This window comes from Schistocerca gregaria, chromosome 10 (assembly GCF_023897955.1).
Source record: "Schistocerca gregaria isolate iqSchGreg1 chromosome 10, iqSchGreg1.2, whole genome shotgun sequence".
Taxonomy (NCBI): Eukaryota; Metazoa; Arthropoda; class Insecta; order Orthoptera; family Acrididae; genus Schistocerca; species Schistocerca gregaria.
The window spans coordinates 49,999,305-50,019,984 of record NC_064929.1 but is presented as its reverse complement, the minus strand read 5'-3'; positions in this window follow the sequence as shown (position 1 = coordinate 50,019,984).

Below are 20,680 nucleotides of genomic sequence, written 5' to 3'. Positions count from 1 at the left end.
TGCCTCCAGATGTGCATCGGGAACTACTTCTGGTCTTCCAGGGAAGGATCAAAGCGTAGACTGTTAGAGACATTACTCCCTTGGAGTAAAGTGCTCATGGTGACTGTTCTATTCAATCCCGATGCAATTTCTGTGTTTCATCAACACTATGATAGTCCACAGATTACAGAATGCCTCCAGATTTGCATCGGAAACTACTTCTGGTCTTCCAGGGAACGATCAAATCGTAGCCTGTTTGAGACATTACTCCCGTGTTGGAAAGTGCGCATGGTGACTGTTGTATTCAAACAAGATGCAATTTCTGTGTTCTATGAACACTCCGATAGTCCACAGATTACTGATTGCCTCCAGATGTGCATCGGAAACTACTACTGGTCTTCCTGTGAACGATCAAAGAATAGACTGTTTGAGACATTACACCCATGGAGGAAAGTGCGCATGGTGACTGTTGTATTCAATCCCGATGCAGTATCTGTGTCTCATCAACACTCAGATACTCATCAGATTACAGAATGCCTCAGATGTGCATCGAAAACTACTACTGGTCATCCAGGCAACGATAAAGCGTAGACTGTTTGAGTCATTACTCCCATGGAGGAAAGTGCGCATGGTGACTGTTGTATTCAATCCCGATGCAATTTCTGTGTTTCATCAACACTCTGATAGTCCACAGATTACAGAATGCCTCCAGATGTGCATCGGAAACTACTTCTGGTCTTCCAGGGAACGATCAAAGCGTAGACTGTTTGAGACATTACTCCCTTGGAGTAAAGTGCTCATGGTGACTGTTCTATTCAATCCCGATGCAATTTCTGTGTTTCATCAACACTATGATAGTCCACAGATTACAGAATGCCTCCAAATGTGCATCGGAAACTACTTCTTGTCTTCCAGGGAACGATCAAAGCGTAGCCTGTTTGAGACATTACTCCCATGTAGGAAAGTGCGCATGGTGACTGTTGTATTCAATCTCGATGCAATTTCTGTGTTTCATCAAAACTCTGATAGTCCACAGATTACAGAATGCCACCAGATGTGCATCGGAAACTACATCTGGTGTTCCAGGGAACGATCAAAGTGTAGACTGTTTGAGACATTACTCCCATGGAGGAAAGTGCGCATGGTGACTGTTGTATTCAATCCCGATGCAATTTCTGTGTTTCATCAACACTATGATAGTCCACAGATTACAGAATGCCTCCAGATGTGCATCGGAAACTACTTCTGGTCTTCCAGGGAACGATCAAAGCGTAGACTGTTTGAGACATTACTCCCTTGGAGTAAAGTGCTCATGGTGACGGTTCTATTCAATCCCGATGCAATTTCTGTGATTCATCAACACTATGATAGTCCACAGATTACAGAATGCCTCCAAATGTACATCGGAAACTACTTCTTGTCTTCCAGGGAACGATCAAAGCGTAGCCTGTTTGAGACATTACTCCTATGTAGGAAAGTGCGAATGGTGACTGTTGTATTCAATCTCGATGCAATTTCTGTGTTTCATCAACACTCTGATAGTCCACAGATTACAGAATGCCACCAGATGTGCATCGGAAACTGCTTCTGGTGTTCCAGGGAGCGATCTAAGCGTAGAATGTTTGAGACATTACTAACATGGAGGAAAGTGCGCATGGTGACAGTTGTATTCAATCCCGATGCAATTTCTGTGTTTCATCAACACTCTGATAGTCCACAGATTACAGAATGCTACCAGATGTGCATCGGAAACTACTTCTGGTCTTCCAGGGAACGATCAAAGCGTAGCCTGTTTGAGGCATTACTCCCATGGCGGAAGGTGCGCATGGTGACTGTTGTATTCAATCCTGATGCAGTTTCTGTGTTTCATCAACACTCTGATACCCCACAGGTTACAGAATGCCTCCAGATGTGCATCGGAAACTACTACTGGTCTTCCTGGGAACGATCAATTCGTAGACTGTCTGAGACATTACTCCCATGGAGGAAAGTGCGCATTGTGAATGTTGTAATCAATCCCGATGAAATTTCTGTGTTTCATCAACACTTTGAAGGTCCACAGATTACAGAATGCATCCAGATGTGCATCGGAAACTACTACTGGTCTTCCAGTTAACGATCAAAGTGTAGACTCTTTGAGACATTACTCCCATGGAGGAATGTGCGCATGGTGACTGTTGTATTCAATCCCGATGCAATTTCTGTGTTTCATCAACACTCTGATAGTCCACAGATTACAGAATGCCTCCAGATGTGCATCGGAAACTACTTCTGGTCTTCCAGGGAACGATCAAAGCGTAGCCTGTTTGAGACATTACTCCCATGGAGGAAGGTGCGCATGGTGACTGTTGTATTCAATCCTGATGCAGTTTCTGTGTTTCATCAACACTCTGATACCCCACAGGTTACAGAATGCCTCCAGATGTGCATCGGAAACTAGTACTGGTCTTCCTGGGAACGATCAATTCGTAGACTGTCTGAGACATTACTCCCATGGAGGAAAGTGCGCATTTTGAATGTTGTAATCAATCCCGATGAAATTTCTGTGTTTCATCAACACTTTGAAGGTCCACAGATTACAGAATGCATCCAGATGTGCATCGGAAACTACTACTGGTCTTCCAGGGAACGGTCAAAGTGTAGACTGTTTGAGACATTACTCCCATGGAGGAAAGTGCGCATGGTGACTGTTGTATTCAATCCCGATGCAATTTCTGTGTTTCATCAACACTCTGATAGTCCACAGATTACAGAATGCCACCAGATGTGCATCGGAAACTACTTCTGGTGTTCCAGGGAACGATCTAAGCGTAGAATGTTTGAGACATTACTAACATGGAGGAAAGTGCGCATGGTGACAGTTGTATTCAATCCCGATGCAATTTCTGTGTTTCATCAACACTCTGATAGTCCACAGATTACAGAATGCTACCAGATGTGCATCGGTAACTACTACTGCTCTTCCAGGGAACGATCAAAGCGTTGACTGTTTCAGACACTACTCCCATGGAGGAAAGTGCGCATGGTGACTGTTGTATTCAATCCCGATGCAATTTCTGTGTTTCATCAACACTCTGCCAGCCCACAAATTACAGAATGCCTCCAGATGTGCATCGGAACCTACTACTGTTCCTCCAGGGAACGATTAAAGCGTAAACTATTAGAGACATTACTCCCATGGAGGAAAGTGCGCATGGTGACTGTTGTATTCAATCCCGATGCAATTTCTGTGTTTCATCAACACTCTGATAGTCCACAGATTACAGAATGTCTCCAGATGTGCATCGGAAACTGCTACTGGCCTTCCAGGGAACGATCAAAACGTAGACTCTTAGAGACATTACTCCCATGGAGGAAAGTGCGCATGGTGATCGTTGTATGCAATCCCGATGCAATTTCTGTGTTTCATCAACACTCTGATAGTCCACAGATTACAGAATGCCTCCAGATGTGCATTGGAAACTACCACTGGTGTTCCAGGGAACGATCAAAGCGTAGAATGTTTGAGACATTACTAACATGCAGGAAAGAGCGCATGGTGACTGTTGTATTCAATCCCGATGAAAATTCTGTGTTTCATCAACACTTTGAGGGTCCAAAGATTACAGAATTCATCCAGATGTGCATCGGAAACTACTTCTGGTCTTCCAGGGAAGGATCAAAGCGTAGACTGTTTGAGACATTACTCTCTTGGAGTAAAGTGCTCATGTCGACTGTTCTATTCAATCCCGATGCAATTTCTGTGTTTCATCAACACTCAGACAGTCTACAGATTACAGAATGCCTCCAGATGTGCATCGGAAAATACATCTGGTCTTCAAGGGAACGATCAAAGCGTAGACTGTTTGAGACATTAATCCCATGGAGGAAAGTGCGCATGGTGACTGTTGTATTCAATCCCCATGCAATGTCTGTGTTTCATCAACACTCTGATAGTCCACAGATTACAGAATGCCTCCAGATGTGCATCGGAAACTACTGCTGGTCTTCCAGGGAACGACCAAAGCGTTGACTGTTTGAGACATTACTCCCTGGGAGTAAAGTGCTCATGGTGACTGTTCTATTCAATCCCGATGCAATTTCTGTGTTTCATCAACACTAAGATAGTCCACAGATTACAGAATGCCTCCAGATGTGCATCGGAAACTACTTCTTGTCTTCCAGGGAACGATCAAAGCGTAGCCTGTTTGAGACATTACTAACATGGAGGAAAGTGCGCATGGTGACTGTTGTATTCAATCCCGATGAAATATCTGTTTCATCAACGCTTTGAAGGTCCGCAGATTACAGAATGCATCCAGATGTGCATCGGAAACTACTACTGGTCTTCCTGGGAACGATCAAAGCGTAGACTGTTTGAGACATTACTCCCATGGAGGAAAGTGCGCATGGTGAATGTTGTATTCAATCCCGATGAAATTTCTCTGTTTCATCAAAACTTTGAAGGTCCACAGATTACAGAATGCATCCAGATGTGCATCGGAAACTACTACTGTTCTTCCAGGGAACGATCAAAGCGTAGACTGTTTGAGACATTACTCCCATGGAGGAAAGTGCGCATGGTGACTGTTGTATTCAATCCCTATGCAATTTCTGTGTTTCATCAACACTCTGATAGTCCACAGATTACAGAATGCTACCAGATGTGCATCGGAAACTACTAGTGCTCTTCCAGGGAACGATCAAAGCGTAGACTGTTTCAGATTCTACTCCCATGGAGGAAAGTGCGCATGGTGACTGTTGTATTCAATCCCGATGCAATTTCTGTGTTTCATCAACACTCTGATAGTCCGCAGGTTACAGGATGCTACCAGACGTGCATCGGAAACTACTACTGGTCTTCCAGGGAACGAACAAAGCGTAGACTGTTTGAGACATTAATCCCGTGGACGAAAGTGCGCATGGTGACTGTTGTATTCAATCGCTATGCAATTTCTGTGTTTCATCAACACTCTAATAGTCCACAGATCACAGAATGCCACGAGATGTGTATCAGAAACTACTTCTGGTCATCCAGGGAACTTAAAGCGTAGACTGTTTGAGACACTACTCCCATGGAGGAAAGTGCGATTACTGACAGTTGTATTTAATCCCGATGAAATTTCTGTGTTTCATCAACACTCTGATAGTCCACAGATTACAGATTGCCACCAGATGTGCATCGTAAACTACTACTGGTCTTCCAGGTAACGATCAAAACGTAGACTGTTTGAGACATTACTCCCGTGGAGAAAGTGCGCATGGTGACTGTTGTACTTAATCCCGATGCAATTTCTGTGTTTCATCAACACTCTGATAGTCCACAGATTACAGAATGCCACCAGACGTGCATCGGAAACGATTACTGGTCTTCCAGGGAACGATCAAAGCGTAGACTGTTTGAGACAATACTCCCATGGAGGAAAGTGCGCATGGTGACTGTTGTAATCAATCCCGATGCAATTTCTGTGTTTCATCAACACTCTGATAGTCCACAGATTACAGAATGCCACCAGACGTGCATTGGAAACTCCTACTGGTCTTCCAGGGAACGATTAAAACGTAGACTGTTTGAGACATTACTTCCGTGGTTGAAAGGGAGCATGGTGACTGTTGTATTCAATCCCGATGCAATTTCTGTGTTTCATCAACTCTCTGATAGTCCACAGATTACAGAAGGCCACCAGATATGCATCGGAAACTACTTCTGGTGTTCCAGGGAACGATCAAAGCGTTGACTGTGTGAGACACTACTCCCATGAAGGCAAGTGCGCATGGTGACTGTCGTATTCAATCCCGATGCAATTTCTGTGTTTCATCAACACTTTGCAGGTCCACAGATTACAGAATGCATCCAGATGTGCATCGGAAACTACTACTGGTCTTCCAGGGAACGATCAAAGCGTAGACTGTTTGAGACATTACTCCCATGGAGGAAAGTGCGCATGGTGACTGTTGTATTCAATCCCGATGCAATTTCTGTGTTTCATCAACACTCTGATAGTCCAAAGATTACAGAATGCCTCCAGATGTGCATCGGAAACTACTTCTGGTCTTCCAGGGAAGGATCAAAGCGTAGACTGTTTGAGACATTACTCCCTTGGAGTAAAGTGCGCATGGTGACTGTTGTATTCAATCCCTATGCAATTTCTGTGTTTCATCAACACTCTGATAGTCCACAGATTACAGAATGCCTCCAGATGTGCATCGGAAACTACTTCTGGTCTTCCAGGGAACGATCAAAGCGTAGACCTATTGAGACACTACTCCCTGGGAGTGAAGTGCTCATGGTGACTGTTCTATTCAATCCCGATGCAATTTCTGTGTTTCATCAACACTATGATAGTCCACAGATTACAGAATGCCTCCAGATGTGCATCGGAAACTACTTCTTGTCTTCCAGGGACCGATCAAAGCGTAGCCTGTTTGAGACATTACTAACATGGAGGAAAGTGCGCATGGTGTCTGTTGTATTCAATCCCGATGAAATTTCTCTGTTTCATCAACACTTTGAAGGTCCACAGATTACAGAATGCATCCAGATGTGCATCGGAAACTAATACTGGTCTTCCAGGGAACGATCAAAGCGTAGACTGTTTGAGACATTACTCCCATGGAGGAAAGTGCGCATGGTGACTGTTGTATTCAATCCCGATGCAATTTCTGTGTTTCATCAACACTCTAATAGTCCACAGATTACAGAATGCCCCCAGATGTGCATCGGAAACTACTTCTGGTCTTCCAGGGAACGATCAAAGCGTAGACTGTTTGAGACATTACTCCCTGGGAGTAAAGTGCTCATGGTGACTGTTCTATTCAATCCCGATGCAATTTCTGTGTTTCATCAACACTATGATAGTCCACAGATTACAGAATGCCTCCAGATGTGCATCGGAAACTACTTCTTGTCTTCCAGGGAACGATCAAAGCGTAGCCTGTTTGACACATTACTCCCATGGAGGAAGGTGCGCATGGTGACTGTTGTATTCAATCCCGATGCAATTTCTGTGTTTCATCAACATTCTGATAGTCCACAGATTACAGAATGCCACCAGATGTGCATCGGAAACTATTACTGGTCTTCCTGGGCACGATCAATGCGGTTACTGTTTGAGACATTACTCCCATGGAGGAAAGTGCGCATGGTCACAGTTGTATTCAATCGCGATCCAATATCTGTGTTTCATCAACACTTTGGAGGTCCACAGATTACAGAATGCCTCCAGATGTGCATCGGAAACTACTACTGGTCTTTCAGGGAACGATCAAAGCGTAGACTGTTTGAGACATTACTCACATGGAGGAAAGTGCGCATGGTGACTGTTGTATTCAATCCCTATGAAATTTCTGTGTTTCATCAACACTCTGACAGCCAAAGATTACAGAATGCCTCCAGATGTGCATCGGAAACTACTAATGGTCTTCCAGATAACTCAACGCGTAAACTGTTTGAGACATTACTCCCATGGAGGAAAGTGCGCATGGTGACTGTTGTATTCAATCCCGATGCAATTTCTGTGTTTCATCAACACTCTGATAGTCCACAGATTACAGAATGCTACCAGACGTGCATCGGAAACTACTACTGCTCTTCCAGGGAACGATCAAAGCGTAGACTGAGACATTAATCCCGTGGACGAAAGTGCGCATGGTGACTGTTGTATTCAATCGCGATGCAATTTCTGTGTTTCATCAACACTCTAATAGTCCACAGATCACAGAATGCCACGAGATGTGCATCGGAAACTACTTCTGGTCATCCAGGGAACGATCAAAGCGTAGACTGTTTGAGACACTACTCCCATGGAGGAAAGTGCGCATGGTGACTGTTGTATTCACTCCCGATGCAATTTCTGTGTTACTACTACTGCTCTTTCAGGGAACGATCAAAGCGTAGACTATTTGAGACGTTACTCCCATGCAGGAAAGTGCGCATGGTGATTGTTGTATTCAATCCCGCTGCAATTTCTGTGTTTCATCACACTCTGACAGCCCACAGATTACTGAACGCCTTCAGATGTGCATCGGAAACTAATACTGGTCTTCCAGGGAACGATTAAAGCGTTAACTGTTTGAGACATTTCTCCCATGGAGGAAAGTGCGCATGGTGACTGTGGCATTCAATCCCGATTCAATTTCTGTGTTTCATCAACACTCTAATAGTCCACAGATTACAGAATGCCTCCAGATATGCATCGGAAACTACTACTGGTCTCCAGGGAACTTAAAGCGTAGACTGTTTGAGACATTACTCCCATGGAGGAAAGTGCGCATACTGACAGTTGTATTTAATCCCGATGAAATTTCTGTGTTTCATCAACACTCTGATAGTCCAAAGATTACAGATTGCCACCAGATGTGCATCGTAAACTACTACTGGTCTTCCAGGTAACGATCAAAACGTAGACTGTTTAAGACATTACTCCCGTGGAGAAAGTGCGCATGGTGACTGTTGTACTTAATCCCGATGCAATTTCTGTGTTTCATCAACACTCTGATAGTCCACAGATTACAGAATGCCACCAGACGTGCATCGGAAACGATTACTGGTCTTCCAGGGAACGATCAAAGCGTAGACTGTTTGAGACAATACTCCCATGGAGGAAAGTGCGCATGGTGACTGTTGTATTCAATCCCGATGCAATTTCTGTGTTTCATCAACACTCTGATAGTCCACAGATTACAGAATGCCACCAGACGTGCATTGGAAACTCCTGCTGGTCTTCCAGGGAACGATTAAAACGTAGACTGTTTGAGACATTACTTCTGTGGTTGAAAGGGAGCATGGTGACTGTTGTATTCAATCCCGATGCAATTTCTGTGTTTCATCAACACTCTGATAGTCCACAGATTACAGAAGGCCACCAGATATGCATCGGAAACTACTTCTGGTGTTCCAGGGAACGATCAAAGCGTTAACTGTTTGAGACACTACTCCCATGTAGGCAAGTGCGCATGGTGACTGTTGTATTCAATCCCAATGCAATTTCTGTGTTTCATCAACACTTTGCAGGTCCACAGATTACAGAATGCATCCAGATGTGCATCGGAAACTACTACTGGTCTTCCAGGGAACGATCAAAGGGTAGACTGTTTGAGACTTTACTCCCATGGAGGAAAGTGCGCATGGTGACTGTTGTATTCAATCCCGATGCAATTTCTGTGTTTCATCAACACTCTGATAGTCCAAAGATTACAGAATGCCTCCAGATGTGCATCGGAAACTACTTCTGGTCTTCCAGGGAAGGATCAAAGCGTAGACTGTTTGAGACATTACTCCCTTGGAGTAAAGTGCTTATGGTGACTGTTCTATTCAATCCCGATGCAATTTCTGTGTTTCATCAACACTATGACAGTCCACAGATTACAGAATGCCTCCAGATGTGCATCGGAAACTACTTCTTGTCTTCCAGGGAACGATCAAAGCGTAGCCAGTTTGAGACATTACTAACATGGAGGAAAAAGCGCATGGTGTCTGTTGTATTCAATCCCGATGAAATTTCTCTGTTTCATCAACACTTTGAAGGTCCACAGATTACAGAATGCATCCAGATGTGCACCGGAAACTACTACTGGTTTTCCAGGGAACGATCAAAGCGTAGACTGTTTGAGACATTACTCCCATGGAGGAAAGTGCGCATGGTGACTGTTGTATTCAATCCCGATGCAATTTCTGTGTTTCATCAACACTCTAATAGTCCACAGATTACAGAATGCCTCCAGATGTGCATCGGAAACTACTTCTGGTCTTCCAGGGAACGATCAAAGCGTAGACTGTTTGAGACATTACTCCCTGGGAGTAAAGTGCTCATGGTGACTGTTCTATTCAATCCCGATGCAATTTCTGTGTTTCATCAACACTATGATAGTCCACAGATTACAGAATGCCTCCAGATGTGCATCGGAAACTACTTCTTGTCTTCCAGGGAACGACCAAAGCGTAGCCTGTTTGAGACATTACTCCCATGGAGGAAGGTGCGCATGGTGACTGTTGTATTCAATCCCGATGCAATTTCTGTGTTTCATCAACATTCTGATAGTCCACAGATTACAGAATGCCACCAGATGTGCATCGGAAACTATTACTGGTCTTCCTGGGCACGATCAATGCGTTTACTGTTTGAGACATTACTCCCATGGAGGAAAGTGCGCATGGTCACAGTTGTATTCAATCGCGATCCAATATCTGTGTTTCATCAACACTTTGGAGGTCCACAGATTACAGAATGCCACCAGATGTGCATCGGAAACTACTACTGGTCTTCCAGGGAACGATCAAAGCGTAGACTGTTTGAGACATTACTCCCATGGAGGAAAGTGCGCATGGTGACTGTTGTATTCAATCCCTATGAAATTTCTGTGTTTCATCAACACTCTGACAGCCAAAGATTACAGAGTGCCTCCAGATGTGCATCGGAAACTACTAATGGTCTTCCAGATAACTCAAAGCGTAAACTGTTTGAGACATTACTCCCATGGAGGAAAGTGCGCATGGTGACTGTCGTATTCAATCCCGATGCAATTTCTGTGTTTCATCAACACTTTGCAGGTCCACAGATTACAGAATGCATCCAGATGTGCATCGGAAACTACTACTGGTCTTCCAGGGAACGATCAAAGCGTAGACTGTTTGAGACATTACTCCCATGGAGGAAAGTGCGCATGGTGACTGTTGTATTCAATCCCGATGCAATTTCTGTGTTTCATCAACACTCTGATAGTCCAAAGATTACAGAATGCCTCCAGATGTGCATCGGAAACTACTTCTGGTCTTCCAGGGAAGGATCAAAGCGTAGACTGTTTGAGACATTACTCCCTTGGAGTAAAGTGCGCATGGTGACTGTTGTATTCAATCCCTATGCAATTTCTGTGTTTCATCAACACTCTGATAGTCCACAGATTACAGAATGCCTCCAGATGTGCATCGGAAACTACTTCTGGTCTTCCAGGGAACGATCAAAGCGTAGACCGATTGAGACACTACTCCCTGGGAGTGAAGTGCTCATGGTGACTGTTCTATTCAATCCCGATGCAATTTCTGTGTTTCATCAACACTATGATAGTCCACAGATTACAGAATGCCTCCAGATGTGCATCGGAAACTACTTCTTGTCTTCCAGGGACCGATCAAAGCGTAGCCTGTTTGAGACATTACTAACATGGAGGAAAGTGCGCATGGTGTCTGTTGTATTCAATCCCGATGAAATTTCTCTGTTTCATCAACACTTTGAAGGTCCACAGATTACAGAATGCATCCAGATGTGCATCGGAAACTAATACTGGTCTTCCAGGGAACGATCAAAGCGTAGACTGTTTGAGACATTACTCCCATGGAGGAAAGTGCGCATGGTGACTGTTGTATTCAATCCCGATGCAATTTCTGTGTTTCATCAACACTCTAATAGTCCACAGATTACAGAATGCCCCCAGATGTGCATCGGAAACTACTTCTGGTCTTCCAGGGAACGATCAAAGCGTAGACTGTTTGAGACATTACTCCCTGGGAGTAAAGTGCTCATGGTGACTGTTCTATTCAATCCCTTTGCAATTTCTGTGTTTCATCAACACTATGATAGTCCACAGATTACAGAATGCCTCCAGATGTGCATCGGAAACTACTTCTTGTCTTCCAGGGAACGATCAAAGCGTAGCCTGTTTGACACATTACTCCCATGGAGGAAGGTGCGCATGGTGACTGTTGTATTCAATCCCGATGCAATTTCTGTGTTTCATCAACATTCTGATAGTCCACAGATTACAGAATGCCACCAGATGTGCATCGGAAACTATTACTGGTCTTCCTGGGCACGATCAATGCGTTTACTGTTTGAGACATTACTCCCATGGAGGAAAGTGCGCATGGTCACAGTTGTATTCAATCGCGATCCAATATCTGTGTTTCATCAACACTTTGGAGGTCCACAGATTACAGAATGCCTCCAGATGTGCATCGGAAACTACTACTGGTCTTTCTGGGAACGATCAAAGCGTAGACTGTTTGAGACATTACTCACATGGAGGAAAGTGCGCATGGTGACTGTTGTATTCAATCCCTATGAAATTTCTGTGTTTCATCAACACTCTGACAGCCAAAGATTACAGAATGCCTCCAGATGTGCATCGGAAACTACTAATGGTCTTCCAGATAACTCAAAGCGTAAACTGTTTGAGACATTACTCCCATGGAGGAAAGTGCGCATGGTGACTGTTGTATTCAATCCCGATGCAATTTCTGTGTTTCATCAACACTCTGATAGTCCACAGATTACAGAATGCTACCAGACGTGCATCGGAAACTACTACTGCTCTTCCAGGGAACGATCAAAGCGTAGACTGTTTGAGACATTAATCCCGTGGACGAAAGTGCGCATGGTGACTGTTGTATTCAATCGCGATGCAATTTCTGTGTTTCATCAACACTCTAATAGTCCACAGATCACAGAATGCCACGAGATGTGCATCGGAAACTACTTCTGGTCATCCAGGGAACGATCAAAGCGTAGACTGTTTGAGACACTACTCCCATGGAGGAAAGTGCGCATGGTGACTGTTGTATTCACTCCCGATGCAATTTCTGTGTTACTACTACTGCTCTTTCAGGGAACGATCAAAGCGTAGACTATTTGAGACGTTACTCCCATGCAGGAAAGTGCGCATGGTGATTGTTGTATTCAATCCCGATGCAATTTCTGTGTTTCATCACACTCTGACAGCCCACAGATTACTGAACGCCTTCAGATGTGCATCGGAAACTAATACTGGTCTTCCAGGGAACGATTAAAGCGTTAACTGTTTGAGACATTTCTCCCATGGAGGAAAGTGCGCATGGTGACTGTGGCATTCAATCCCGATTCAATTTCTGTGTTTCATCAACACTCTAATAGTCCACAGATTACAGAATGCCTCCAGATATGCATCGGAAACTACTACTGGTCTCCAGGGAACTTAAAGCGTAGACTGTTTGAGACATTACTCCCATGGAGGAAAGTGCGCATACTGACAGTTGTATTTAATCCCGATGAAATTTCTGTGTTTCATCAACACTCTGATAGTCCAAAGATTACAGATTGCCACCAGATGTGCATCGTAAACTACTACTGGTCTTCCAGGTAACGATCAAAACGTAGACTGTTTAAGACATTACTCCCGTGGAGAAAGTGCGCATGGTGACTGTTGTACTTAATCCCGATGCAATTTCTGTGTTTCATCAACACTCTGATAGTCCACAGATTACAGAATGCCACCAGACGTGCATCGGAAACGATTACTGGTCTTCCAGGGAACGATCAAAGCGTAGACTGTTTGAGACAATACTCCCATGGAGGAAAGTGCGCATGGTGACTGTTGTATTCAATCCCGATGCAATTTCTGTGTTTCATCAACACTCTGATAGTCCACAGATTACAGAATGCCACCAGACGTGCATTGGAAACTCCTACTGGTCTTCCAGGGAACGATTAAAACGTAGACTGTTTGAGACATTACTTCTGTGGTTGAAAGGGAGCATGGTGACTGTTGTATTCAATCCCGATGCAATTTCTGTGTTTCATCAACACTCTGATAGTCCACAGATTACAGAAGGCCACCAGATATGCATCGGAAACTACTTCTGGTGTTCCAGGGAACGATCAAAGCGTTAACTGTTTGAGACACTACTCCCATGTAGGCAAGTGCGCATGGTGACTGTTGTATTCAATCCCAATGCAATTTCTGTGTTTCATCAACACTATGATAGTCCACAGATTACAGAATGCCACCAGATGTGCATCGGAAACTACTACTGGTCTTCCAGGGAACGATCAAAGCGTAGACTGTTTGAGACATTACTCCCATGGAGGAAAGTGCGCATGGTGACTGTTGTATTCAATCCCTATGAAATTTCTGTGTTTCATCAACACTCTGACAGCCAAAGATTACAGAATGCCTCCAGATGTGCATCGGAAACTACTAATGGTCTTCCAGATAACTCAAAGCGTAAACTGTTTGAGACATTACTCCCATGGAGGAAAGTGCGCATGGTGACTGTTGTATTCAATCCCGATGCAATTTCTGTGTTTCATCAACACTCTGATAGTCCACAGATTACAGAATGCTACCAGATGTGCATCGGAAACTACTACTGCTCTTCCAGGGAACGATCAAAGCGTAGACTGTTTCAGATACTACTCCCATGGAGGAAAGTGCGCATGGTGACTGTTGTATTCAATCCCGATGCAATTTCTGTGTTTCATCAACACTCTGATAGTCCGCAGATTACAGAATGCCTCCAGATGTGCATCGGAATCTACTTCTGGTCTTCCAGGGAACGATCAAAGCGTAGACCGATTGAGACACTACTCCCTGGGAGTGAAGTGCTCATGGTGACTGTTCTATTCAATCCCGATGCAATTTCTGTGTTTCATCAACACTATGATGTTCCACAGATTACAGAATGCCTCCAGATGTGCATCGGAAACTACTTCTTGTCTTCCAGGGACCGATCAAAGCGTAGCCTGTTTGAGACATTACTAACATGGAGGAAAGTGCGCATGGTGTCTGTTGTATTCAATCCCGATGAAATTTCTCTGTTTCATCAACACTTTGAAGGTCCACAGATTACAGAATGCATCCAGATGTGCATCGGAAACTAATACTGGTCTTCCAGGGAACGATCAAAGCGTAGACTGTTTGAGACATTACTCCCATGGAGGAAAGTGCGCATGGTGACTGTTGTATTCAATCCCGATGCAATTTCTGTGTTTCATCAACACTCTAATAGTCCACAGATTACAGAATGCCTCCAGATGTGCATCGGAAACTACTTCTGGTCTTCCAGGGAACGATCAAAGCGTAGACTGTTTGAGACATTACTCCCTGGGAGTAAAGTGCTCATGGTGACTGTTCTATTCAATCCCGATGCAATTTCTGTGTTTCATCAACACTATGATAGTCCACAGATTACAGAATGCCTCCAGATGTGCATCGGAAACTACTTCTTGTCTTCCAGGGAACGATCAAAGCGTAGCCTGTTTGAGACATTACTCCCATGGAGGAAGGTGCGCATGGTGACTGTTGTATTCAATCCCGATGCAATTTCTGTGTTTCATCAACATTCTGATAGTCCACAGATTACAGAATGCCACCAGATGTGCATCGGAAACTATTACTGGTCTTCCTGGGCACGATCAATGCGTTTACTGTTTGAGACATTACTCCCATGGAGGAAAGTGCGCATGGTCACAGTTGTATTCAATCGCGATCCAATATCTGTGTTTCATCAACACTTTGGAGGTCCACAGATTACAGAATGCCTCCAGATGTGCATCGGAAACTACTACTGGTCTTCCAGGGAACGATCAAAGCGTAGACTGTTTGAGACATTACTCCCATGGAGGAAAGTGCGCATGGTGACTGTTGTATTCAATCCCTATGAAATTTCTGTGTTTCATCAACACTCTGACAGCCAAAGATTACAGAATGCCTCCAGATGTGCATCGGAAACTACTAATGGTCTTCCAGATAACTCAAAGCGTAAACTGTTTGAGACATTACTCCCATGGAGGAAAGTGCGCATGGTGACTGTTGTATTCAATCCCGATGCAGTTTCTGTGTTTCATCAACACTCTGATAGTCCACAGATTACAGAATGCTACCAGATGTGCATCGGAAACTACTACTGCTCTTCCAGGGAACGATCAAAGCGTAGACTGTTTCAGATACTACTCCCATGGAGGAAAGTGCGCATGGTGACTGTTGTATTCAATCCCGATGCAATTTCTGTGTTTCATCAACACTCTGATAGTCCGCAGGTTACAGGATGCTACCAGACGTGCATCGGAAACTACTACTGGTCTTCCAGGGAACGATCAAAGCGTAGACTGTTTGAGACACTACTCCCATGGAGGAAAGTGCGCATGGTGACTGTTGTATTCACTCCCGATACAATTTCTGTGTTACTACTACTGCTCTCTCAGGGAACGATCAAAGCGTAGACTATTTGAGACGTTACTCCCATGGAGGAAAGTGCGCATACTGACAGTTGTATTTAATCCCGATGAAATTTCTGTGTTTCATCAACACTCTGATAGTCCAAAGATTACAGATTGCCACCAGATGTGCATCGTAAACTACTACTGGTCTTCCAGGTAACGATCAAAACGTAGACTGTTTGAGACATTACTCCCGTGGAGAAAGTGCGCATGGTGACTGTTGTACTTAATCCCGATGCAATTTCTGTGTTTCATCAACACTCTGATAGTCCACAGATTACAGAACGCCACCAGACGTGCATCGGAAACGATTACTGGTCTTCCAGGGAACGATCAAAGCGTAGACTGTTTGAGACAATACTCCCATGGAGGAAAGTGCGGATGGTGACTGTTGTATTCAATCCCGATGCAATTTCTGTGTTTCATCAACACTCTGATAGTCCACAGATTACAGAATGCCACCAGACGTGCATTGGAAACTCCTACTGGTCTTCCAGGGAACGATTAAAACGTAGACTGTTAGAGACATTACTTCTGTGGTTGAAAGGGAGCATGGTGACTGTTGTATTCAATCCCGATGCAATTTCTGTGTTTCATCAACACTCTGATAGTCCACAGATTACAGAAGGCCACCAGATATGCATCGGAAACTACTTCTGGTGTTCCAGGGAACGATCAAAGCGTTAACTGTTTGAGACACTACTACCATGTAGGCAAGTGCGCATGGTGACTGTTGTATTCAATCCCAATGCAATTTCTGTGTTTCATCAACACTTTGCAGGTCCACAGATTACAGAATGCATCCAGATGTGCATCGGAAACTACTTCTTGTCTTCCAGGGAACGATCAAAGCGTAGCCTGTTTGAGACATTACTAACATGGAGGAAAAAGCGCATGGTGTCTGTTGTATTCAATCCCGATGAAATTTCTCTGTTTCATCAACACTTTGAAGGTCCACAGATTACAGAATGCATCCAGATGTGCATCGGAAACTACTACTGGTTTTCCAGGGAACGATCAAAGCGTAGACTGTTTGAGACATTACTCCCTGTGAGTAAAGTGCTCATGGTGACTGTTCTATTCAATCCCGATGCAATTTCTGTGTTTCATCAACACTATGATAGTCCACAGATTACAGAATGCCTCCAGATGTGCATCGGAAACTACTTCTTGTCTTCCAGGGAACGATCAAAGCGTAGCCTGTTTGAGACATTACTCCCATGGAGGAAGGTGCGCATGGTGATTGTTGTATTCAATCCCGATACAATTTCTGTGTTTCATCAACATTCTGATAGTCCACAGTTTACAGAATGCCACAAGATGTGCATCGGAAACTATTACTGGTCTTCCTGGGCACGATCAATGCGTTTACTGTTTGAGACATTACTCCCATGGAGGAAAGTGCGCATGGTCACAGTTGTATTCAATCGCGATCCAATATCTGTGTTTCATCAACACTTTGGAGGTCCACAGATTACAGAATGCCACCAGATGTGCATCGGAAACTACTACTGGTCTTCCAGGGAACGATCAAAGCGTAGACTGTTTGAGACATTACTCCCATGGAGGAAAGTGCGCATGGTGACTGTTGTATTCAATCCCTATGAAATTTCTGTGTTTCATCAACACTCTGACAGCCAAAGATTACAGAACGCCTCCAGATGTGCATCGGAAACTACTAATGGTCTTACAGATAACTCAAAGCGTAAACTGTTTGAGACATTACTCCCATGGAGGAAAGTGCGCATGGTGACTGTTGTATTCAATCCCGATGCAATTTCTGTGTTTCATCAACACTCTGATAGTCCACAGATTACAGAATGCTACCAGATGTGCATCGGAAACTACTACTGCTCTTCCAGGGAACGATCAAAGCGTAGACCGATTGAGACACTACTCCCTGGGAGTGAAGTGCTCATGGTGACTGTTCTATTTAATCCCGATGCAATTTCTGTGTTTCATCAACACTATGATAGTCCACAGATTACCGAATGCCTCCAGATGTGCATCGGAAACTACTTCTGGTCTTCCAGGGAACGATCAAAGCGTAGACTGTTTGAGACATTACTCCCTGGGAGTAAAGTGCTCATGGTGACTGTTCTATTCAATCCCGATGCAATTTCTGTGTTTCATCAACACTATGATAGTCCACAGATTACAGAATGCCTCCAGATGTGCATCGGAAACTACTTCTTGTCTTCCAGGGAACGATCAAAGCGTAGCCTGTTTGAGACATTACTCCCATGGAGGAAGGTGCGCATGGTGACTGTTGTATTCAATCCCGATGCAATTTCTGTGTTTCATCAAAATTCTGATAGTCCACAGATTACAGAATACCACAAGATGTGCATCGGAAACTATTACTGGTCTTCCTGGGCACGATCAATGCGTTTACTGTTTGAGACATTACTCCCATGGAGGAAAGTGCGCATGGTCACAGTTGTATTCAATCGCGATCCAATATCTGTGTTTCATCAACACTTTGGAGGTCCACAGATTACAGAATGCCTCCAGATGTGCATCGGAAACTACTACTGGTCTTCCAGGGAACGATCAAAGCGTAGACTGTTTGAGACATTACTCCCATGGAGGAAAGTGCGCATGGTGACTGTTGTATTCAATCCCTATGAAATTTCTGTGTTTCATCAACACTCTGACAGCCAAAGATTACAGAATGCCTCCTGATGTGCATCGGAAACTACTAATGGTCTTCCAGATAACTCAAAGCGTAAACTGTTTGAGACATTACTCCCATGGAGGAAAGTGCGCATGGTGACTGTTGTATTCAATCCCGATGCAATTTCTGTGTTTCATCAACACTCTGATAGTCCACAGATTACAGAATGCTACCAGATGTGCATCGGAAACTACTACTGCTCTTCCAGGGAACGATCAAAGCGTAGACTGTTTCAGATACTACTCCCATGGAGGAAAGTGCGCATGGTGAAGGTTGTATTCAATCCCGATGCAATTTCTGTGTTTCGACAACACTCTGATAGTCCGCAGGTTACAGGATGCTACCAGACGTGCATCGGAAACTACTACTGGTCTTCCAGGGAACGATCAAAGCGTAGACTGTTTGAGACATTAATCCCGTGGACGAAAGTGCGCATGGTGACTGTTGTATTCAATCGCGATGCAATTTCTGTGTTTCATCAACACTCTAATAGTCCACAGATCACAGAATGCCACGAGATGTGCATCGGAAACTACTTCTGGTCATCCAGGGGCGATCAAAGCGTAGACTGTTTGAGACACTACTTCCATGGAGGAAAGTGCGCATGGTGACTGTTGTATTCACTCCCGATGCAATTTCTGTGTTACTACTACTGCTCTCTCAGGGAACGATCAAAGCGTAGACTATTTGAGACGTTACTCCCATGCAGGAAAGTGCGCATGGTGATTGTTGTATTCAATCCCGATGCAATTTCTGTGTTTCATCACACTCTGACAGCCCACAGATTACTGAATGCCTTCAGATGTGAATCGGAAACTAATACTGGTCTTCCAGGGAACGATTAAAGCGTTACTTGTTTGAGACATTTGTCCCATGGAGGAAACTGCGCATGGTGACTGTGGCATTCAATCCCGATTCAATTTCTGTGTTTCATCAACACTCTAATAGTCCACAGATTACAGAATGCCTCCAGATATGCATCGGAAACTACTACTGGTCTCCAGGGAACTTAAAGCGTAGACTGTTTGAGACATTACTCCCATGGAGGAAAGTGCGCATACTGACAGTTGTATTTAATCCCGATGAAATTTCTGTGTTTCATCAACACTCTGATAGTCCAAAGATTACAGATTGCCACCAGATGTGCATCGTAAACTACTACTGGTCTTCCAGGTAACGATCAAAACGTAGACTGTTTGAGACATTACTCCCGTGGAGAAAGTGCGCATGGTGACTGTTGTACTTAATCCCGATGCAATTTCTGTGTTTCATCAACACTCTGATAGTCCACAGATTACAGAATGCCACCAGACGTGCATCGGAAACGATTACTGGTCTTCCAGGGAACGATCAAAGCGTAGACTGTTTGAGACAATACTCCCATGGAGGAAAGTGCGGATGGTGACTGTTGTATTCAATCCCGATGCAATTTCTGTGTTTCATCAACACTCTGATAGTCCACAGATTACAGAATGCCACCAGACGTGCATTGGAAACTCCTACTGGTCTTCCAGGGAACGATTAAAACGTAGACTGTTTGAGACATTACTTCTGTGGTTGAAAGGGAGCATGGTGACTGTTGTATTCAATCCCGATGCAATTTCTGTGTTTCATCAACACTCTGATAGTCCACAGATTACAGAAGGCCACCAGATATGCATCGGAAACTACTTCTGGTGTTCCAGGGAACGATCAAAGCGTTGACTGTTTGAGACACTACTCCCATGTAGGCAAGTGCGCATGGTGACTGTTGTATTGAATCCCGATGCAATTTCTGTGTTTCATCAACACTTTGCAGGTCCACAGATTACTGAATGCATCCAGATGTGCATCGGAAACTACTACTGGTCTTCCAGGGAACGATCAAAGGGTAGACTGTTTGAGACATTACTCCCATGGAGGAAAGTGCGCATGGTGACTGTTATATTCAATCCCGATGCAATTTCTGTGTTTCATCAACACTCTGATAGTCCAAAGATTACAGAATGCCTCCAGATGTGCATCGGAAACTACTTCTGGTCTTCCAGGGAAGGATCAAAGCGTAGACTGTTTGAGACATTACTCCCTGTGAGTAAAG